This window comes from Miniopterus natalensis, chromosome 1 (genome assembly GCF_054644295.1).
Source record: "Miniopterus natalensis isolate mMinNat1 chromosome 1, mMinNat1.hap1, whole genome shotgun sequence".
Lineage (NCBI taxonomy): Eukaryota > Metazoa > Chordata > Mammalia > Chiroptera > Miniopteridae > Miniopterus > Miniopterus natalensis.
The window spans coordinates 43,364,547-43,389,429 of NC_142081.1; the positions used below are offsets into that span (position 1 = coordinate 43,364,547).

A 24,883-nucleotide genomic window follows, 5' to 3' on the forward strand; every position below is an offset into this window, starting at 1 on the left:
TCTTCCTCTACCAGGCAAGAAGCAAAGAGCCTCCTGAAGTGTTACAATAATTTTAAATCCAATAAGAAAGTAATACCGCAAGCCATCTGAGACCGATTTAATTTTTTCAAACCTGGGAACGAATACAGAAATATGCGACAATATGCAAAGAGCGTGGAAAGTTTCACATCAAACACAGTGAATATCTCCAGATCTAGGAAGGTTTGAGTTAAATTGGCCATTGAAAACAAGTCTCAATAAATTGTTTTCTGAGTAGAATACAAAATTCACATGCAGCTCTACTAAGAAACCATTGGAAGCCAGGCCTTTAGGTACACCCACCCCCGCCCCCACCCCGGCCCACGCCCACGCCCGCGGAGTATCAGAGCCCTCATTCCCCTCTGCAGTGAGGTAACAGTGGGAGTCCTGGGTCGCCTCCATCATACAGTTGGCAGCGACAGGGAAAATTACAATAATATCCCAAGTGAAGAACCAACTAAGGGCAGATCTCACAGCAGTGGTGAACTTGATGGGCCACTCTTCCGTGGAAAGACAAATCAACAGATCTTCTGGAAATGAGAGTGCACGTGCCCTCCCCTCACATTTTACTCTCTTACCAGCCTTAGTCTCACCCTAAATGAGACATATGACCTCAAAAGCAAAAGCCAACGGTTCTACGTCTAATGAAAAATTGCCCAATTTGCTAAGAAACAAAGAATTCGAAGAAAATGCAGACTCCAAATTTTTGTCTACATTCATATGAGCAGTAACCCCAGAGCTGATTTTCTATAGCAAACAGTGAGCTCGGCTGATGCTGGCATGGGTTAGCTATGACTTAAACATAAGGTAGGATACATTTTTATTCATAAAGGTCTAATATTTCATATATGAACCATAGAGGGAATTTACAACCATTATCTTAGCCACACAGCCAGCTCAAAGCTCATTCACAAATCTACACTTGGTTTTGGTAAAAATGGAACCATCACTAGATCACTGGGTGAGCCATATAAGAGAAGCTAACGTTTCCTTTGATTTACGAGTTATGAGATTGTCGATAGAAATAAAACAAATTATTTTCTACATGTATTCACACCACCAGCCTTCTTCATGCTCAGTCATAGAAAATAACCCCCAAACTAATTCTGAAGTGCTATACTATTTACCTCCGCTCACCTGGTTCAGGATATCCTGTTCCAAAGAGTTTTGCTTCCATTGCTATAGTCATGTTTAATTCTTTTCTGCTGCAGCATAGGTTTATCAGCTGAGGGCTCAGTTAAAATCTCCACTGCCCATTCGGTCACTCCACATGGATATTAAGTAAAGCAAATCCACTTAGTGACTGCGCCAAGAGGAGGGCAGGCCATATTGATCATCCTGATTAGCCCTGTCAGCTGGAGTAAGAAAGACGGCCTGGCGCTCAGAGCCAGCTGTGCAGGGTACACAGACAGAGACAATGGGCAGCATCGATGGCCTCCGAGCAATTGGGTTGGGCAGTGATGGATGCTGCGTGGACAGCTTAGAGGGTTATTAAGGATGTAGAACTGGCTCAAAAAAAACCCAAACTCCATCTCCTTTCATTAAGATAAACTTGGATTGTTCATGATACAGTGCAGGACTAAGGAAGCTTTTGTCTCTTATCATTGACAGAGACAAAAAATAATCAATGTATATATTAAATAAGAAAAGACTACTCACTGAGTATATGTGTAAGACGAAAATTACGCAACACTACCTGTCTGTGTTTTAAAATAAGAACAGGATATACAAAGTTCTTTAGTAGACAAAATGTATTTAATTCCATGTTATTTAATCTACATCATTAATTACATTACTTAGAGGAAGAAGGATGAGCCATGGCTTTCTCTGCACCCCCTTCATGCATATCAAGGGGCACCTGCTTAATAGGTTAAGGGAACTTATCACACTCCAGCCCTCACCCTACAAACTGGCCTGAATGGAGCCTGGATGCCGGGTATCTACCCCCACCACCCTCCATCCCTCCAGACCAGAAAGAGTCTTTCCAAAGTTGCAATTAAATGGCTGAAATCAGAAATCATCAGGAAAAAATTCCCCTTTACAGGGTGGGGCAAAGGTAGGTTTACAGTTGTTCGTATGGAAAATAATAATTAATAAACAATAATGCAAGAGTAAACTGTTTCATGTACTCACAACTGTAAACCTACTTTTGCCCCACCCTGTATTCACAGATACATGCCTACACTCATTCACTCAGTCACGCCTGGTCCACATTCGAAAGATGCTCTTGCCCTTTCCTCCACTCCTCCCACACCCCAGCACTAAGTCCCATCCAACCAGGAAAAGCCGGCTCATGTGTGACGCCTTCCAGGAAGGATGAAGGATCATGTTATCTTCTGGACACCAGCAAGCTTTTCCTTAATGTGCACACAGGACATCTAACACCAGCAGGGTGAGTCTCTATTCCTAATTGGTTTTATGTCCTGAGTCATCTGTGCTGGGAGGCCCCTTGGTAGAACTAGCTAGAAATTCTATGTGGAGAAACCTCCAGATTTTGCCATTCCTTTTGAGCACCTGATAATGGAAACATGAGGTTCTGTCATATTGAGCCAATTCTTCTGGGTCAGGGAGATCTTTACAGCAAAGGAGAGGGCTCCTGTTCCAAGACACCTAGCCAAAGCACATCATGCTGAAGCGTAAAACTGCACCATTCAAGAGTCTCCACCACCACTTCCGGTGAACATATTGCTGCTCCATGATTGTGTTTCACAGCATGAGGACCTAACTACCTCAATTTAAGTTCCCCAGTGGATGCCTGAAACCACAGAGAGTACCAAACACTATATATACTATGTGGGTTTTTTTCCTATACATACCTATGATAAAGATTAATTTATAAATGAGGCAAGTAAGATTAACAACTAATAATAAAATAGAACAATTATCACTATACTGTAATAAAAGTTACCTGAATGTGGTCAGTCAATTCTCTCTCTCTCTCTCTCTCTCTCTCTCTCTCTCTCTCTCTCTCTCTCTCTCTCACATAACTGATTTGATAGCCAAGACAGCTACTAAGTAACCAACAGGCAGGGAGCATATACAGTGTGGCTGCACTGGACAAAGGGACGATTCACATCCTCAGCAGGAGAGAGCAGGATGTGCAAAATGTCATCATGCTACTCAGAACAGCGTGCAATTTAAAACTTATGAATTGTTTACTTTTGGAATTTTCCATTTAATATTTTTGGTCTGTGGTTGACCAGGGTAACTGAAGCCACATAAAAGCAAAACTGCGGATATGGGGAAACTACTGTATAGGGCTGGGGGTGCACAGGGAAGTTGAATCAATGTACCAAGACACTGCATTTTCATCTCTACTGACCTTTGCTTAAAAAGTCATTTAAGGACACTGTTTCCCTTGGTTCCATAACTGTATCGAATGTCCCTCCTCATCCTAAGAGCACTGGGGCAGCGCACTGTGCCCCAAATGCTGCACCTGCCACTGAGCAGTCAGAAGGACACTGTTGCACACACTGCCCTGTATCCTTGCAGGGGTTCAGCTTATTTGTTGACACACTAACCTGCGTCCTAGAGCACAGACCATGTGAGCAAATAAGTACATGAGACAACTGACTCCTTAAATCCCAAGGTGCTACACGAAGCAGGTTTAAAGAATCTGGAAATTCACTTTGATGAGTCAACAAAGGCAACAGGCATCTAGCCCTAGACCACCCCCAGAAGGTTAAGATTAAAAAGACCATAAAAGCTCCTGGCTTTGAGTGGTACAGGACTCTGGTAAATTGTCTCTTACAATATATTGACCAAATTAAAATGGACGGTGCACCAGACACATAGAACCATTTTACTACATTTACACTGTAGTTTAAAACTTTGCTCAACTCAAGGCACCTCAGGCTGGAGGTAAGAGGCTGAACTTCAATCTCTGTCTGCCCTTTTGTATTGGTTGTTATATTAGGTCCCTCGAGCTGCCATAAAAAACTCCCATAGAGTGGGTGTCTTGAAACGATAGAAACGTATTCTCAGAAGTCTGGAATCAGGAGCTGCTGGTGGGTCACGCTCCCCATAAGGCTCTAAGGGAGACTCACTCCCGTCTCCGAGCCTGCTGGGGGCTCTGTCCTCACATGGCTTTCTTCTCTGTGTGCCTGTGTGTCCTCTCCTCTTCCTCTAAGGACACCAGGCATTGGATTAATCTAGTCTGATCTCATCTCCATCCTTAAGTAATTGCATCTGCAAAGACTATTTCCAAATGAGGTCACATTCCGTGGTTTCAAGTGGACATGAATTTGGAGGGGACACGAGACAACCCACTACAGTTATTAATGAAGAGTTGAGTTGACCTCTTCTGGCAAGAATTACCTTGATACAAAACTACTTTCTGTAGAAACAGGAAAATACAGAACAGCATCTGCGTAGCCACTGTAAAGGGATAATGGGGCAGGTGAGTGACCTCTTATAAAGAAAGAGACTGAAGCTGAGCTAAAAAACGCCAAAATTCGGAGCCAGCCCACGCCAACAGCTTCCCGCTTCCCTGTCACCCTTCTCTAAAGGACCAGGGCTGTTTTAGCATAAAAGTTAAGTGGCATTTTTCAGGAAAAAGATGCACGACTACCTCCCTCCTCACACCTCCAAATCAAGAAAAGACTTCTTGACCACACATATCAGAGTATCTCAACGGAATGTGGATGAAGGAATAGAGGGAAACTTTCAAGTTAAGTTTAAAATTAAATGTAACTCTGTGACGTTTCCCAAGGTCTTGGGCGACTGTAACTGAGGACGGGAAATTCGTATGTGAAGCATCGCCTGAGAGATGAAACAGTTCGGGGAACTCGGCCTCCTTCAAGATTCTCCTTTCTTTTCAGAAAGGACTTTTCATCTGGAAGAATAGAAACTCTACCCCTCACCTGGCCTTTAAACACCACGGACTGTGTTTCTTGTCGCTAGCAGAAGGTATAAATTCCTTCCTTTACAGCTTCAGCACTGAAGTCTTTCCCCTGCTCTCCACATTTGATTTGGACATTCCAGAAAACCAAGATGAACAGAAACCCCAATGGGGGCCATCCAGTGTGACAGACACGTCAGAGAGGCAGGCGGTCCAGCAGAGGCGCAAAGCAGCAGCTGGGGCAGTGGCCGGGTCAAGCGGCCTCTCACATCCAGGGGTGACAGCCCACACAGCGCTGCTCCCAGAGGCATCACGCAGGGGCGGGAGTGACCCGTGCATCCCCTGCTTCTGTTAACAGTGGCATTTCATCTTTCCTCAAGTGTGCTAATAGTTCTTTTATATATGTGAAGTTGATGGTAACTGGGTACCTCTGTGTATTAGATCAGGGAGGCGAAATCTCAGCATCACTTAGCCGGGGGACAGGGCAGACAGAGAAGCCAAAACCAGCAAGTGATCACCAAGAGGAGTTCAGAGGATGGTTCCAGAGGCAGAACATGTCCAGGATGGGCTGCGAGTGACTGTGGTCATCTCCAGGCCGACGCTCTGGGCTAACCCGTAACACAGAGGTGACAAACGGACTGGGCCTGGGTAGCTTCTGCCTCCTGCTCAGACATATTTCAGCCACTGTACGACTTTCTCCCAATGCAGCCACCTCCACGCTCCAACGGGGGCGCTCTACAAAGCACCGGCTCCCCTTCCGAGCAGTGAGCGGCCGGCCGGGACAGGCACGCTCCAGGGACGCCTCCGCTCTGCCGCGGCCAGGCCAAATGGCGAGGGCCACCCAGGCCCGGGAACACGCCATCTCTGCACTGCTCTTCCGAAAAAGTAATTCAGATTCACCACGTGCTTTGTAAAAGCATAAGAGATTAATGAAACAGCTCAGGCTAGATGGGCCAGCAGTAGCAGAAAGCATCTTTCTTAGGCAAGGTTGAGTACAGTGACGTTAAAAGTGGAAGAGACGAATGTTCAGGTGAGACAGGAAAGGCCTCCAAACTCACACGAGAATCCCAGTGACATTACCCTGGACGGTGCAAACCAGGGAGCAACTTACAACATCCCTAGAAGCCTGTGCTATATCCCATCTAGAAAGAGTAATTTTAGAAGAAAGCATATCAAAAATAGTCAAGAAAACGCTGTGCAAAATGGAAACTTGCTCATCAGACAATAAAAGCAACAATAAAGCTGAAACGATTACATCTTCATGCCGGTAAGGGACAAACAGATAAATGAAACAGACACATTGTCTGTTACACATACAATGTTCATATGTGATAAAAGTTTCAACAAAACTCCACAAGGAAATAAAAGACTATTCAAAAGGTGGTGCTGGGCAAAGTGCTTAACTAAAAAAACATTAAGTTAGACCATACTTAATACCATATAACACAATAAAATTTATATAAACTAAAAATTACATTTCAAAAATAAAAGCATAAAACAGTAAGGTTTATGCAATGTACTTGAGTAAGGTTTTGAAAGGTCTTTCTAAGTAAAAACAATGGGAGAGCAGAAATCACAAAGAGGTTTCCTTTTTTTTTTTTTTTTTTAGTGAACTGGAAATTAGCAATCACCTTGATTCTCAAGGGAAAACAGAAATCTTTATTTAATTAATTTATTATTTTTCTAAATATATCTTTATTGACTTCAGAGAGAGGAAAGGAGAGGGGGAGAGAGAGATAGAAACATCAATGATGAGAGAGTCATTGATCGGCTGCAGCCCGCAACCCGGGCATGTGCCCTGACCGGGAATCGAACCCCAATCTCCTGGATCCTAGGTCGACGCTCAACCGCTGAGCCACGCCTGGCCGGGCACAAAGAGATTTTATGATATAAAAAATAAAAATATTGTTAAGTGAAGTCAGAAGATAAGCAATGAACTTTGAAAATATGCCTGCAGCATATGACTAACGTTACTATCTAGAGCTGGAAAAAAAACCCAGTAAACTGAAATATCCTAATACAAAAATAGTTAAAGGTAATAACACATTTTTCACAAAAGCATACAAATAGCAAGAAAATAAAAAGGAAAAATAAAGTTAATCTTCAATAAGACCTTTAAAATACAAATCCGAACAAGACATTCTCTACCATGTTAGCAGGGATCTAATGAACACTTCCTCATGTTGGCAAGAAAGACAGTGAAACATACACGTCCCTCCACAGGAGGCACAACTGGGGGGCAGGCAATACAGCAATATTCTTTAAGCATCTTGACTATGGACACACTCATTAGACTTATTTCATTTCCAGGAATCTACTGAAAGGAAATAGAAATAAGTATTTATGTTTGAGGACATTCATCACTGCTTTTTTTCACGAGCAGAATAATAAACTACACAAAATAATAAACTACACATAAAAGACAAAAAATTCCAGCTAAACATTAGTGACCTTTTTTGAAATTTTACATTTATGAAAGAAAGTTAGATGATAGTTAAAAATTCCCCACAATGATATTTTATAGGAAAATTCTACAAAACTGTCAAGAAACTGATCCTCCCAATTGTACACAAATTCATTCTAACACTAAAATAATAATAAAAAGAAGCATTTTTCATATCATTCTATGATGACAATATACTCTCATTCCAAAATCAAATTAATGCATTCTGTGAAAGGAATATTACTGGCCTATTTCATTCATGAATACAGGCATAAAAATCCTAAGCAAGATACTTGCAAACCAAGTTCAACAGTATGTGTAAAAGATTACACAGCATAAACAAGTAGGGTCCATCCCACCCAAGAATGATCGTTTTAATAATAGAAAATCCTTAAATGTAATTCACCACATTAACAAATTAAAAAAGAAAAACCATATCATGATAGATACTGAAAAAGCTTTTGTTAAATTTAATCAAAAATATATACTTTTTTACGTTCAATATTATCTTGTATTAGTTTCAGGTGTATAGCACAGTGGCTAGACAATCACATACTTCACAAAGTGTTTACCCGATATCTCTAGTACCCACTTGGCACCATGCATAGTTATTAGAATATTACTGACTATATTCCTATGCTGAACTTCACATCCTGTGAATATTCTGTAACTACCAATCTTCTCAATCCCTTCACCTGAATTATATTGTCTTTAAATTTTGGCTTTATAAGTGATTTATAGTTTGCTGTGTTTTGCTTTCCTAAAATGTGCATATACAGTAGAGGGTCTCATAGTCAACGTCTTCATAACCAACTTGACAAACTAAAAGCAACTCTTCAGCGGGTGGGCTACACCCACCACTGCATGGTATGCCTACTGGAGCCTATTTGTTCTTAAACCTGTTCAAGCCAGTTGTATTTGTTACGTCTTTATATTTTTAAACATGACATGGAACAACAAAATGTGAGCACAAAAAGAATTGCCATTTGAATAAAATCTCTGTAGAATGTTTTGGTGAATCGCTAAAAAAGAAAATTGCTGCCAAGTGAGGTGAGGTCCAGATAATTGTCAATGAACTGGGAGAATTATTTTTAAATATAAAAAGGGTCTATACGCATTACTTCTCAAATGTCTTTTAAAGTCACACTTTATTTTAATGAACCCCAAACTGGAAATTATAGACTCCACAGCATGGGAGTGACTCCTGATGGAAAGATGGTGCAGAACTCCAATTTCACCCACCATCAGAGAAGTCTGTTAAAGACATGTATGCATTTTAAGTCAAAATTTAAACGTGTGTATTTCAGGTTAAAACTTTTTATGATCCTCAGCTTTAACTGACTTTTGTTGACAAAATAATTACAAGACTAATTAAACTAACTTTGACGAACTAATTTTAAGTCTGGTCATGTCAAATCAGGTGGCTTCCGTTGCGTTTGTTTTATAATGGAGAAGGAAATGTCCCTTTATGCAGCGTGATGGTAGGGTGGTTGGGTACAGAGAAGAAAAGGGAAGGTGAGAAAACAACAAAAAAAGGCTATTGAGATTTCTAAGCAGCAAAATTAAGTCTGTGCAAAGAATTTTAGAATATTTAGGTGCTGTAATGACAAATAATAAGGTCAGTTCAATTATGCAAATGCCTCTAGCTGTCACAAAAGACTGATCAAAAGACAGAAAAGTCATTAATTCAAATTTTCTTGGGCATAGTGTTCCAAAAAATTCTAATATAGCCCTGCAAATTTCAAAAGAAAACAAAAACAGCCAACAGACAATTTAGCAAATGATCATTTAATCTGGCTGATGACTGTCATGCTATATAGCAACAGAGCCAATGTATTTATTTTATATAGTAGGTCTGGGTTTTTAAAAACACTTTTATTAAGGCATAAATGACAGAATTACACACTATAAATAAATTTTTATGTAAGTATATACCTGTGAAACAACCATGACAACCAATTTAAGAAACATATCCATTACTCCCAAAAGGTTTCCTGTACCCCTTGGTAAATCCTTTCTCCCAACTAGTGCTTTCCACTGTCTTCAGACAGCCAATGGTCTGTGTCCTGTCACTATGCTTTAATTCACATGTTCTAAAATTTTTACATGGAAGAAATCATGTAGCAGGTACTTCTTTTACTGGCTTTGTCCACTCACCATAATGATTCTGCGAGTCACCCACGTTCTGCATATGCCAACAGTTCATTTCTTTTTATTGCTGAGTCGTACTCCCTTGAACGGATATAGCACAGCTTATTGATCCTTTCACGAGCACATGGGCATTTGAGCAGATTCCAATTTGGGGCTATTATAAATAAAGCTCACAGTAACAGGTGCAGGTGTCCACTGTCCTGCCCCTGACATTCATGTCCAAGTCTTTTAAGGACATAACTTACATTTCTTGGATAAATACTGAGGAGTAGAATGTCTAGGATATATGATAGGTGTTATGTATACTCAAAAAGTGGTGCTGGGCAAATTGTTTACCTTCAAAAATTAAGATAGATCATATCTCATACTAGATACCATAATAAAATTAATATGAATTATCAGTTAGATTTTAAAAATTAAAGCATAAGACATGAAAAACTGAAGAAATTGCCGAAGAGGTTGTACCATTTCACATTCCTGCCAACACGTATGAGTTCAATTTGTTCCCTGTCAGCTGTTTGTAGTCTTGTAGGACACAGGACCCACGGCTATGCCAACACACACTATACACCGCTCTGCCTACTTTAAAGGAAATGGAGCATAAGTTGACCATCCTCAATAATTATGAAGGTGGGTTTTTAATTTCTGCCCTTCCCCTGGAGCACAGATCATAACGAAAAGCAGCAAAGTACATTGATGAGAACAACAGCATCCATTAAGTGTTTTACCACGTGCTCGATTCCATGTATTCCTGTTGTAAATACCATATGAAAACCCCATAAAGGTAAATACTAAGATAAACCTACTAAACCCATTTGATAGGTGAATAAACTGAGGGAAAGAGGGAACAAATTACCCATGGTCACAGAGCTAATGAGTGGCAGGGCCAGGATTTGAACAAGGAAGTCTGAGCCCCACGCTTCAGCTTTTAACTATTACCTGTATCCTCTGCTACCACCTACACATTCCTGAGTTCTGGTTACTTCTCTTAAAACGCTATGAATGATCCCTAATATTTCTTTCCAGTTCTACCTCAGACAACTGATCTCATATCTTTAAGAAAGAGCCTGGGTCATAAGCCCTGGAATATCATTTTGCGCTAACGTGTCAGAGCAAATGCTGAATCCTTACAATACAGGAGTCCCCCTTGTCTGCAGTTTTGCTTTCCATGGTTTCAGTTACCTGCAGTCAACTGAGATCTGAAAAACTTAAAAGGAAAATTCCAGAAAAAAGTAATGCGTAAGTTTTAAATTTCACACTGTTCTGAGTAGTGTAATGAAATCTCACACCTCTGGCTCCGTCCCACCCTGGACATCCCTCTGTCCAGTGTGGCCACATTGTATACACTACCCACCCGTTGGTCACTTAGTAGCCGTCTCGGTTATCAGACGGGTTAAGAGAGAGATAAAAACCACATGCCTGTATCTTTTAGTACAGTATAAGGTTATAATTCTCCTATTATATTATTATTGTTAATCTCTTATTGTGCCTAAGTTAAAAGTAAACTTTATCACAGGTGTGCATGTATGTATAGGAACAACATAGTACATGTGGGGTTTGGCACTATCTGCAATTTCAGGCACCTACTGGGGGTCTTGGAAGGTATCCCTCATGGATAAGGGGGGACTGTATGCCAGCATTTCTACATAATACAAAATCATCACAGCAATGACAGAATGGATATTGATGAACCCAGTGGATGTCACCTATTAAGAACAAACGTCAGTTTTAAACAGTGAGAAGACATTTCAAAGAACATGGCTTATTTAACAAAGTGTTTTCCTGGTGGAAGGACAGGGAGGGGGCTCAAAGCAGGCAGGCCCATTATCCACTGCACCTCACGCTGCTGCGGTGTTTCAAAATCCAGTCCAGTTACTAAAAGACCTTCCCATAAAGACCAAGGGCTGGTAGATAACCGGCTCAGCAATCTGTTGTGTTTTAACGCCTTCTTGGCATTCATTACCATCATCCTCAAAGGTAAAACAAAGGGTAATTGTACAGCCACTTCTCTGTCTAAAGAGCCTAAGAATCCGACAGGGACGGAGGCAGTGCTTGCGTTGAGGAGAAAGCACTTCCTAAGAGCAGCAGACTATGACATCGACCATGCTACACAGAATATTGACTCATAATCAAAAAAAGAAGAAAGGCTGGAAAAAATAATCAGCATCGCCCAGCACTCTGACAAGAGGAAAGGAAACCACTGTACCAGGAAGATGATGTCCTGGTAGAGGTCTTAGAGTGCAGGAGGATTGTTCAATGACAAACCAGCAGATATCTAATACCTACTGGGTGCACTGGGCTAGGCAGGAAAGGGCAGGCAGACAAGTGGGTGGGTGGGGGTTAGATACAAACAAGAAAGGGGAAACAAGATCTCTACCCCAGTCTGGAGTTACCATCGAGTTGGGGAAAGGGCCTATATACCCTGGAACAGATCATGACACACTCAGTGCCAGACCCACAATCATTCACCACTGACACCTTTTTAGTATTGACTAAGTACAGCCACTGTGCCAAGTCCCTTCCAAACACCACCTCGTGACATCCTCCCCAAATCACGTGAGGCAGGCATTGCTCATCTCCTTTTTACAGATTATTAAATTGATTGGGAAAAGTTCAGTGACTTCTGCCTGACCATGTACCTCATAAGTGGTAGAGTTAGGAATCCAAAGCTGCTGTTTAACTACTAGGTTGTAAATACTTCTTTGGAGCCTTCAGAAATTCAATGATCCCTCTGGTTAGTGAGGGCCTGGAAGGCTTCCTGCAGGAGGAAGACCAGAGAAAAGGAAGGGAAAGGGGCAAGAGCATTAGGAGATAAGGAAAGGCCTTCAGACAAAGGCTGGACAACCACCCAGTGGAAAGTGGTCAGCTAAAGTCACAAATGTTCACCAGGCTGTGGTAACACAGTAATAAGTCAGACACCGTTCCTTGCTCTCCAGGAATTCACCAAGTACTGAGGAAGGCAGACACCTCCAAGTGTCTGGGGAGAGTGGGTCTCCAGGCACATCCTGAGGCTCTGGCACACTGGTGACCCCATCATTCGCACCTGGGCCTGGAACAGGACAGGTGTTTCTCTTTACCAGATGGCATGGGGCTGCTGTAAATCAATGGTGTAAAGTCAGTTTTCAATTCCTGCACCTCGTCAGCTTTGAACTTTTAATTTTTTTCTCAAATTTGATTGTATTATCTCAAATTATAAGAAAAAGGAAGCTTTAAAATATTTTAATATCATCCAATGTTAAACTGGAGTACAGGCTATAAATGTGATCATAATAGGTCACGGCACCCCTCCCTCTTCTTGCCCCCAGCCTTCCTTTCCAGAAAAAAATCAGCCTTAGAGTCACTATGTGGGAAAAGAGTAAGTTAGATGCCGGCAAGGGGGCGGGGGCGGGGGCGGGGGCAAGGCCGGGGGCAGTGGACAAACATGGTGGCCCCAACCAGGGAAAAACTAGAAAGAACCCAATGGTGTTAAATTGGAATTTAAAGTATTGATATGAATTCATGGTTTTCAAGATAGATAGGTGAATGGACAGACAGACATCCACAGAGACATAAATGTATGTGTTTAGTGGTAGTAGTGTGTGTGTATATAGATACCCAGTCAGTGGTCATTATTTGCAGATTCTATTTTTACAAATTCACCAGCTCACTCAAATGTGTTTATAATCACAAAATTAAAACTCAAAGCATGGTTGCCACCGTTTTGTGGGCCACTAGGTGGAGGGGCCAGGCCTGCACTCTCTCCCCCTTCTTCCCCGACTGCCTTGCAGGTGGGACCTGTCTGCCTCTGCCTCTGGGACCCAGTGTCATCCCTCACCTGAGCACAATGCCCCCCCCCCCCAAGGGAGGTGATGGAATTAAACCATCCCAAATCATTGGAAGATTTGGAACCACCTTGAAAATTGGTATTGCTGGATTGCCAAATATTGGGAAATCTACCTTCTTCAATGTACTAACCAATATTCAGGCTTCAGCAGAAAACTCCCCGTCTGCACTATTGATCCTAATGAGAGCAGAGCACCTGTGCCAGATGAAAGGCTTGGTTTTCTTTGCCAGACCACATACCAGCCAGCAAAATCCCTGCCTTCCCAAATGGGGTGGGTATTGCTGGCCGTGAAGGAGGAGCTCACAATGGACAAGGCCTGGGAAATGTCTTCTTGTCTCACACTAGCGCCTGTGATGGAATCTTTCACCTTACACGTGCTTTTGAAGATGGTGATATCAAGCACGCTGAAGGAAGTGTAGATCCTATTTGAGATGCAGAAGTAATACATAAAGAACTTCAGCTTAAAGATGAGGAAATGATTGGGCCTAGTAGAGATAAGCTAGAAAAAGTGGCTCTGAGAGGAGATAAAAACTAAAACCTGAATATAACATAATGTGTGAAGTCAAATCCTGGGTTATAGACCAAAAGAAACCTGTTCCCTCCCTTCCTGACTGGAAATGATGGAGAGATTGAGGTGCTGAAGAAACACGTATTTCTGACTTCAAAACCATTGCTCAACTTGGTTCATCTTTCTGAAAAAGACTATATTAGACAGAAAAATGATGGTTGATAAAATTAAAGAGTGGTGGACAGGTGTGGCCCACGTGCTTGGTCATTCCTTTTAGAGGAGCCTTGGAACTCAAATTGCAAGAATTGAGAGCTGAGGAGACAGAAGTATCTAGGAGCAAACATGACAAAGTGCTTTGCCAAAGACCACTGAGGCTGGGCTTGCGGCATCACAACTACAATACTGTTTCACTGCAGGCCCAGGTGAAGCGCGTGCAGGGACCATCAGGAAAAAGACAGGGCTCCTCGAGCTGCAGGAAAGAGTCACACAGATTTTGAAAAAAGGATTCATTATGGCTGAAGTAATGAAATACAAAGATTTTAAAGAGGAAGGTTCTGAAAACGCGGTCAAGGCCGCTGAAAAGCACAGACAACAGGGCAGAAATTACACTGTTGGAGATGGAGATGTTATCTTCAAATTTAAAATACAGCTCAGCAAATGAAGAAACAAAATTTAGCTATCGCTCAGGTAAACATACAATTTCCAAAAGGCATATGATTTTTTAAACTTAAAATTTCTGAAGGGACACACAAAGCTGGTGGGGTGGGGAATCTTCTACAAACAGAATTATTTTTATTTGTTTTAAAATTAAAATACTGTGCACCGCCAATGAAATGCCAGCTCTCTAATGTGAACAGCTTCGCCTTTCGCGTGATTAAGACCATACTCCAGGCTGCAGCAGCTTTCCAGGAGCCACATTACTCTCACGAGTCTTCGCTGGTCTCCACCAGGGGTGCCAAGCCCGACCCTGGACAGGGAGGGCGAGGTGGCTTGCTCCTCTCTGAATCCACAGGTAATGCATGTTTTGTACTACACCAGATGTCTACACTCAATAAAACGTCTATAAAAACAAACAAACTCACAGCCCTTTCCTGGTCGTTTCTCCTGGTTATCTGTGGACACGGGCAAAGTGGTAAAAACTCTGAGTCACCTGACATGCACATTCCCAGCTGAGGTCCGAGACAACCACCTTCTGCCTTTTTGTTTCAGCTCTCGGACCGTAAACAAAGTGTCCTCGTTGCAGTTTATTCAGTGTCATCATGACTTTCGCATTTTCGTGTTTTGGTTGGTGATTTAGCTGTTTAAAATGGCCTCAAGGACAGTGCTAACGGGTTCCTAAGTGCAAGAAGGCTGCCATGTGCCGTATGGGAAAAAATAAGTGTGGTAGATGAGCTTCGTTCAGGCTGCAGGTACAGCTCTGTTGGCCACTGAGTTTCATGTTAGTGGATGAATCACATATATACAATACAGTGTCTTTAAACAGAAATGCACATAAAATGAAAGTATTCGAAACAGAAGACGCGTAACAGGGCGGTGAGTCTGACAAGGAAGCACGGGAGGGGCATCCCTCCCCACTGACTCTTCACCCAGCGCTACAGCCAAGCGCCCCCCTGCGCCCTGCTCCGGGCTCCCGCACACAGCCACAGCTCCCCCAAGAGTCCTCTACACCGACAGGCCTCTAATTGCTCCCCACGGTCCCCATCTGACCTCTGCTCAGCACGGACAAGGTCCCTCACGTCTTCCCGGCTGATAAAGCGGGCATTCCCTTTCCAGCCCTGGCCTGTCTGCACAGCAACAGGCAAGACCGGCCACTCTCGGGGACTCCCTCAATCTGTCTGATCCCCCCTTCTTAGTTTCCTCCGCAGGCTCTCTTCCTCGCTTAAACCTCACGGCTCTTGAGTTTTCTCCTGGTCGCTCCCTCTCCCTCACCACACCCCTGCCTGGTGGCGCTCGTCTGCTCTCAGGACTTGCATTCACCAGATCTGCACGCAGAGGCCAGGCCTGTCCCCTGTGCTCCTGATCCAAGTCTACACTGTATCTCCCACCAAGCGTATCAATTCATCTTTCAAAAATGAACTCATCCCTCCGCCCCTGCCACCTTCCTCCCAAGCCTGCTTCCCTTCCTTAGTTCCTCATCTCAGTGGCACCAACATCCGCCCAACTGTCAACCAGAAATGGCAGAAGCATCCATCGCACGAGTCTCTCTTGCATACCCACGTCTAAGCATCGATCACTCAAGTCTGACAACTCTGACTCCTAAGTATCTCTCAAATCTGTCCGCTTCTCCTACTTGAGGACACCACCATCTTCTGCCCAAATTACTGCAACGGCTTCCCCACTGGGCACCCCTCCCCCATCTGTTCTCCTGCCCTTGAACACCCACCACACCTCAGCCAGAGGTCTTTCTAAAGTTCACATCTGACTAGATCCCACTCAGCTTAAATCCTTTAGTAGATTCCCACTGTTCTTGGGGGGGGGGGGGCTAAACCCTTTAGGAGGTATCATAAAATCTACTTATCCACTCTAACTCTATCTTAAACCCTCTGCACCATCAATATCACAACATTTTCCATTTCTCTCTTGCTGACAACAATGCTCCCAATATCCAGCAGAATACCTGGCACTCTGTAGATGTTCATCGAATGGCTGCCAAATGATCAACTGAGTCTCTTAGACATAGGGAGGGGAGGACAACTTCATAGTGCATGTAAACTCAAACCTTCAAACACGTGAAAGGGTTAAACATGTGACTCAAATCCTTGGCAAAGGGTTAAAAATGTCAGAGTTTGCACAAAAGTATTAGCAGCCCAAGGTCAAGGTCCTAGAGGTTAGACGTTCAAGAGAAAGCAGGGAACATACTTGCTGGAAGTCAGGCAGGGAGCCACAGCATGGCTTGGTTCCACTATACTTAATGTGTGAGGCCCACTGCCCACGGTGTGTTGACAGTAAACTCAAAAAGAGCGGGATCGTGGGGCTGCCCAGGGACACACTCAAAAGAATGGGGACTAGGGGGAGTCAGGTCTGCTCCACATAGGGGTCCTAAAAACCCTAAGGCATAAAAAACAAATTACAGGTAAAAATTAAACAAGGAACATCTATAGAAACTTACTTGGTCCCCGATGTTCTGGAAGGATCTTTTCGAACCTTTTGTTTATTCTTCATTACATTTCCCCCAAAACTCCACTAAATGACGGTGATTCTGGAGGTTTGCTAGAGAATATGGGCCGAAGTGCTCCTCCTGACTGCTGTCGCCCATGTTACTTTAGGTATCATTGGGAAGTCAAGGGAGAGCCGGAGTCAAGAAAAAGCATGCCAGGCCATGGAATTAAGGCCATTTTGGCTTAAAGCCATCACTGAAATGGAATTAGTAATCTGGTTAGGAAGGAGGGGTGGGCCGCCATCAGCCTTTCAAGTCTCAGAAGGAGGTCTTGATGTCTGCATGACAAATAAAAAGCTACTATGACTTCTGTGACCCCATGACGGGCTCCACTGCCCATTAAGCATTAAGAGAGAGCTTTTCCCTGGAGGCAAGAGAAAGTCTAAGAGGAATCCAAGCGTGTTTGCCTGAAGGGCAAGAGAAAGCCCACAGCACAAAAAAGGAGCATCCTCCAAGGGACCCAGGACCACAGCTGAGAAAAGTACTGCCGTGAAGAGATACGAGTAGCCTCACCAAAAGGAACACTCATCGGACACAGGACCCTCCAGTCACGGATGGTGATGCCACCCAGCCAGCCAGAGCTCGCGATGGAGCTGGCTGAGCAGTACCTTACAACCAACACTATGAGGAGGGTGCTTTCAACTCCCTTCAACACAGAAGACATAAGTATAGAAAGAAAAATCTTGCCAAAATTTATAAATCCAGTAAGTGGTGGAAAAAAGTAATGTGGATGAACCTGAGCTCAGGTCTGCTCATTTCAAAATCAGTGACCTTCTGTTTGAAGTACCACTCTAGTTACTCATTTGTGAATGGCTGCCCAGCCCAGATGGAAAAGGGTTGGTACCTCCTTAAACTCTCATAAGAGAATCTGACAGTGAAAAAGTTAGCGGGCAATAAATGGTGAGCACACGCTTTATCACTGACCTTACACTTGGATTAGCACAGTAAATGCTTAAGTAATCGATGGTCAGGACAATATTTGGACTTACCACCCTTGGTGGGGAAAATGAAATATGTTCTCTAGGCCTGGATTCCACCATCACTGAACTTGTTACTATTAAACCACAGGTGTTCCTGTTTAGTGTTACAATTCTAACCTAAAAAAAGATCTTTTTGAAATGTCAAATGTTGCCATTGACTAGGTTCTCTAAGTCATCAGTAACACTATCAACTAATTCTAGTTAACGGGTAACACTAGGATGACATCAGTTATTACTACCACTATGCAAATCTATCCAAATATATCACATGTATCCAGGAAGGCGAATTCTGATACTCGGTCCCTCAAATGTGGAGTAGTGGTAGCATGCATATGTGAAATGGCATTTACTAAAATCGGAAACTGAGGCAAACACAGTGGGTTAGCTCACCTGTAGCATGGAGAGGCTGAAGAGCTAAGCCTCCTATAGTGTCCAGACGTATGTGCCACTATGGTGCCCAATGTGACTTAGACCCTCCCAATGAGATGGGCTCACAGGCCACTTTGATTTATAACTGAGCCATGGGGGAAAGAGGTGGACTGCCCCGGCATGTGAGAGAAGCCATTTTTCCTTGCAGGAGGCAAAGTGTGGGGACTAGCACCTCAAGTCCTGGGTTCCTAATTCAACAGCTTCCCACAGCAGCAGCCACAGCAGCTTTCCCAATTCTGTAAGAGAAAGTGGTTGTGGGGGTGGGAATGTTCTGGAGGTTCAGCCTGGAGCTTATTCTTCCAAACCTTCTAAGGATTCTGGAAGCATTCACCCCCCTGGATTAAATCTACTTTAGCTCCAACTCCCTAGAGTAGATTTTGTGTCTAATGCAGGAAATGTGAGCAATAACAAGAAGCTCATCACTTTTCCTAGTTTATTAAATTCATAAAATATTAGGCACAAAATACTTAAGCCACAAAGGACAAAGAAATAAACTCAATTTATTTTAATTATATTTTGGTATAATATCATTTGGGCTAGGGTAATTCATATAAACTATAGTACACACAATTTTATAAACCTAAACCTACACTGTAATTTACCTCATTCATAAACATGAGGGAACTTGACCTACTTTCTAATGCATTCAGATCCTTCTCGTCTGCATGAATCCACAGTGACATTTTAAAAGTTGCTCTAATAATTTCCATTATAGGAAAATGCATTTTTCATTGATATCATCTTTGATTTTTCTCCCACAAACAAAATACTGTTTTCTAAACAGCCTGCAAATGTCGTAGGAGACAAGATGTACAAGGCAGCTGACACCAAAGGTCCACTGTTCAAACAGGGTCAATGTTGGGTTTCTTAACGGGGGAAGAGGGGGTGGGAGGAGGCAGCCCAGAATGAGACAGTTCTGTCCAAGTCCATACCATGTGAGATGGTGGGTCTGGCTCTCTCCTTGTACATAACCTGTGGGAAATTATAGAGCACAGCTTTTAAAAATAAATATGAAGCCCATAGCAAATAATATCATGCTTTCCTCATAATGCTTTCATGCTTTCCAACAAGTGTCAGGTCATAAAGAAAAAAAGAAATACTCTTCCATTCAGCCACTTCCAACGACCTCCACATTGCGGCCATCAACAGCCTCCTGAGCCCGGCTCGTTCCCTCTGACAAAGCCCTGTTTAACCCACTGTTGATGACCCTGTGAGCAAGTCTCTCCTGGGATGAAGAAGGTTTTATGTCTCCCAAAAGCCCAGAGCAGAGTTGGCAAACTATGGCCCACAAGCTAAGAATGGCTTTTACATTTTTAAATGGTTGAAGAAAAAAATAATCAGGGGAAAAAAAAGAATTACATTTCATGATAAATGAAAATTACGAAATTCAAAATTCAGTGTCCGTAAATCTAGTTTTACTGGAAGACAGCCACACCCGCTTATTTATAAATGGTCCACGGCTGCCTTTTGTGCTCCAACAGCAGAGTTGAGTAGTTGCAACACAGACAGTAGCCTAAAAATATTTATGATCTGGTCTTTTACGGGAAAAGATTGCTAACTCCTGGCCTGGAGTGTGAAAGCCACAGCCCTTGGCCTGGCAATGCAGGTCACGGAAACCTGGACCTACCTAAACCCTGTTTCCTTCCACTTGAAGACATAATGTCTACACCCCTGAAACACGCGTCTCCCTTTCTCCCAAACATAGTCCCTCTCTGTTTCCTGCTCCAAAGCTCTGTTCGATCTCAGCAGCGTCCAGACGCCCTTCTCGCTCTTCATGAAAGTTGTCACATCATACATACACGTAACTTCTACGAGGTTAAAGAAGAAACATGATTTTGTGCCACAGCACGATTTCTAATAGCAAAAGATGAAAAACGCCCAAACCACCACCAACACACATTTGCTTATATACTATTAAAAGGGTGCAAGGATAAACCATATTTTTTTTCAATACAGGGAGAGAAACAGAATGGAGAGGGGAGGGGGTAAAAGCAAACAGCTCTGAGTATGCCTTATGTTATAGATGAGGCTTTGAAACCTTGACAATATTGTGTAAAATTAATTAAACTGACAATGGGAATCTCTAAAATCAGAAAATACAGTGAAATCCACGAACCTAACTATGTATGCAGTTGGTGGCACAATCACAGAGAACAATTTCAAATGTCTTTAAAGCCCAGTCCGTTGTGCGTGTAAGCAGAGATGAGGCAGATACCAAAACAGGGTGTTACTGAGCTGGGGTTCTGGGTGGAGCAATGCGTATGAGCTGATGGCGCTGGTAAAAGCCCTGTGCTCCTGCACTATACACCCGAATCTCACCTGAAGTGTTAGCATGAACTGCTAATCGGCTTCATCTCTGCTCTGTACACACAAACACACACATACACATATGTACAGGCATATTCCCTAGTTTGATCCCCTAAGATCTAGAAACAATGATAAATCCAGTCGTAATAAACACTCCTAATTTCTATATTATGCCTTCTAAATACTCAAAGAAACCAGGACTCCTGACAATCACTAATAAAGGATATAGGCCATAATCATCAATAATCAGTATGCATTTTTTAAATGAAAATGCACAGTCTGCTTATGATGTATGTGGCCTTGGGGCGGGGGGGGACGACAACCAACCAACCCAGATCTGAATCTGACTACTGGAGCTGTAACTAATAAATCATAGAAAACACAAAGAATAGAGGAACATGTTAAATGGTACCATCAAAGCAGCAATCATGAAAATCCAGACTGGAAAACTCTATAGTTTTTTAACCTCAGCACTACTGACATTTTGGGCCAGATAATCCTTTGTCGTCAGAGGCTGTCCTGTGTTTTGTAGGGTGTTTTTAGCAGCATCTTTGGCCTCTACCCACTAGATTCCAGGATCAATCCCAAGTGGTGACAACAAAAAAAGTCTCCAGCCATGCCGAGTGTCCCCAGGTGGGGGAAGGGGGTTGTCCCTATTGGAGAGTCTCTGCTCCAAAAGAACAAACAACACAGTTTCTTCAACAAACAAATCGCAAGGGCAGGGGTGGAGGTGGCCGGGGGAGGTAGAAGGGGAACCTATAGATTAAAAGGGGATTAGAGCATATCAATCAATTGCAATGTGTAAACTTTATTTGGATCCTGACTCAAAGAAACAAAAAATTACTATAAGGCAACTGAGGAAATTTGAACATTAATTTGATATTTAATGATATTAAGGAAGCATTGGTAATTTTTGTTTTTGATGTGATAAGGTATCACAGATAAGTTTTTAAGTCCTATCTCTTAGAGACATATACTGAAATATTAACGGGGTGGGGGGAGCAAAGATATGCTTCAAAATGATTGGTAGGAAAAGAATGGTATGTATTGATGAAATAAGACTGGCTAAGGATTAATCATCACTGAACCTGGGTGAGGGGCGCATAGTTCACCATACAATTCTCTTCACCTTGGGACATGTCTGAAAGTTTTCCTAACAACGAGGGCTGAATGGGTCAGTCTGGCAGGCAGCTGTCTCCCAGCCTCTCAACGAGCTTGTAGGTCCCGGAACGGCACGGCAGGGATGTTAAGAATTCACAGGTCCCTGGGCTTGCTCAGTTTCTCAGTGCCTCTTGGGGTCCCATCTGGATGCTGACAGTACTTCTACTGTTTACAACGCGGCCCCTAAACACGGGAGCCAACTGCTTAGCAGCAGGCAACTCCAAAGCTGTGAGCAAGTCCAGTGCTGAATTGACCAGGAGATAGCATAACCCTGTCTCGCGTGACATCTTAAGGGGCGGTCACGAGCAATTTTGTTTATAAGAAATTTTTGCCTTAAAGCGCCGAATTTAGAAGTTCACTCCCAAGGAATGTGTGAAATTTTGCTCACCCTGGAAGGAGCCAAGTCCCCTCTAGCCCTAAACAGCCCACCTCAGACCCTCAGAACTTCCACTGACTCGCCGGGAAATAAACGCTACTTTCTTTCCAAGACCTACTCGCGCCCTAGAGACATCCCCTCTTTCTCTGAACTTACGCTCTTCTGCTTCTTCATCACAGACACGTCTGCACTGCAGTCTTTCTGGAAATGTGTAGACAAAGCAGAACAAGGCCCGTGTGGTTAGATCCTCCAGGGCCAATTTTTAGTTCTGTGCTTCCTGGTTCGGGGTATTGAATTCGCTTCCTCTGAATCCGAGCTTCTGGGAAGAGTGGCCAGGGGAGAACTAGCACCTCGCTCCCACACACCTCGTCCCCGTGCCGGCATCGACCTTCCCACAGGGACGGCAGAATAAACCAAGCGTCCTGCATGACCCAGACACCTGGAGGCCAAAGCTCTCCTGCAGGGGAGGCTGTGCATGCTTCACTGCTTAGAGGGACACAAGTGAAAGAACACGCAGTGTAACCGGGGAACACTTAGGGTCCGGTAACAAGAAAGACTGGGGTTGGGTTCTAGCCAAGTCTTCCTGAAGCAACCCTTCCAGGTGTAGAATAAAATACTGACAAAGATTTAAATTGTCCTAATGGGTTTGTCCCTTGAAATCACGTGTGCCCAAGTGTCACTGGACTTGTATAACTGTGAAGATCAGTGATCTTTGTATAATGGAACCAAAAACGTCTCGCGGGAACGACTACTCTGCTTAGAACTCCTTCCTATCCTTACAAGCAACCCACAAATATAAAAATAAAAAATGCCACGTGAGAATCAATCATTGCAAGATTATAGTAGGGTAACCTTGGACTGCTTATCACTATCAAATTTAAATGTGGAGCATCACCCTTAGCACCATGGCAACAAGGTAAATACTGACCCCTATCCATTAAGTCGTGACCTTACTAAGGCCAGACATCTCTATCAGTGAGTGAGGCCCATCTCTGAAGATTCCCCTTTCATTCAATACTTATTTCAGGAGCTAGACATAAACAAGTCAGACGTCCCAACCACAGCCGCCACTCAGTGATAACACGGAGAGACCACCTCTCCCACCGCTAAAGCTTCAGCTGGGGTCTGCACAGTGAGGAGGCAGCAGCCCAGAGGGGACAACGCCAACTCTGTGAGGGACCCACCTGCCGTGGGCACCTGCCGTCCATCTGTCACTATCATAAAAGCAATTTACTAAATACAGGTACCCCAGAAGATGGACGCAGACCACTGCATTCATGAGAGAATATGGAGTGTTAAAAGTAAAACTTGGTCGTTTTTCCAACCTTTCTTCTAAAATAACTACCAAAACACACCGTGTATTTAGATAATCAGATGTACCTGACTCTCCCCCATACTTCAGGCTCTAAGAAAACATCTAGATCAAGCACCACCATTGACCAAGCACCTTTCCAACCTACCAGCAGGGCTGAGTACGAAGCCCTGTTTCTCACTTCAAATTCACAAAGGGAACATTGAGCAGGTGAGGACACTCCCACTGCCAGTCACAGAATTCTGTGCAATGAGCTCCTGGTCACGCAGCAGCCACGAGGAGGAGGCAGGGGACTGAGCAGGGCTGATTTTCCTAGAGCAGCAGTAATTTTCTGGGGAAAGACGGAGGTCTACTGAGGAAAGGAAGGTGTTCCGAAGACAGAAATCTTTTCTATTCTATGAAACCACAGCCGGCACCACACCCCCAGCCTGCCCCAGGATCTAAGCACTGCTTCCCAGTGGAGGCCTCAGAGGCCTCTCACCCGGATCTCAACATCTTGGTGAACAAAGTGTCAATGACAACATCTGTTCCACGGGGCTGGTATGAGGATTGCAACAGACACCAGGCCTCAGTACCTAGGTGCTAACGCATCAGGCCCTCAGTGAGGGATGGCTAATTTCAAAGACCAGGCCACTGCCCCTTCAGACACACCAGGGCCTGAAGTTACTTTTCCAACAGCAGTTACAGCTTTTCCTGGCCATCAGCACTTGCTTAGAGGCAGGAGGCACACAAAGATCCAAACGTTCTGGGTGAAGGTAGAGTATGGGGCACAGTGGGAGTGAGACCTACAAATACAAAGTGGGTTCCTAGGTAAGACGGGAAGACAGAGTCTAGGAAATCTTGAGGTTTCGTTCAAGGCAGCTGGTGGCCTGTGAAGGGGAGAATCATACAAACACGCTCCGTGGAGAGGCCAGGGTGTGAGGACATGAGGCCCAGAGAGGAGGGAATATAATCCCACCACACCATCTGGCTGCCATGGGAACAGCAGCCGCCTATCTGCAACAGACTACATGCTGCTTCTTGATTTTAACTTTCAGAATCAAGTTACGGGTAAATCAGAGAAGCCCTTACCAGATTCAAGAACAGAATATAAATATTGCCAACTATGAACATATAAAATTAAAGGCACAGCTGCCCAAAATGGCGAGGGTGGACTGGAGGGGGACATGCTAGACAAGAAATAGCGTCCCTAGGAGACAAGAGGAGGCTGCATGGGTCATCTGAGGGGCGCACAGAAGGACTAAAAGCGTGAATCAGCAGAGAGAGGAAGGGAGACAGGGAGGGTCACAGTGAGCTGATCAGTGATCACAGATACCAAGAAACTGCCTTTAAAGCGATAAAGTGAGAAATGGCGCTGCAAGTATAACATTTATACATG

General features: G+C 43.5%; 1 protein-coding gene and 1 pseudogene across 1 annotated transcript in view; one reads left to right on the forward strand and one right to left on the reverse strand.

Annotated features, from left to right (window-relative positions):
- The window catches only part of TLN2 (talin 2), a 391,554-nt gene that overhangs the window by 193,286 nt on the left and 173,385 nt on the right, over positions 1 to 24,883 (reverse strand). The window lies entirely within an intron of this gene.
- Positions 13,276 to 14,444, forward strand: LOC107533718 (obg-like ATPase 1; annotated as a pseudogene).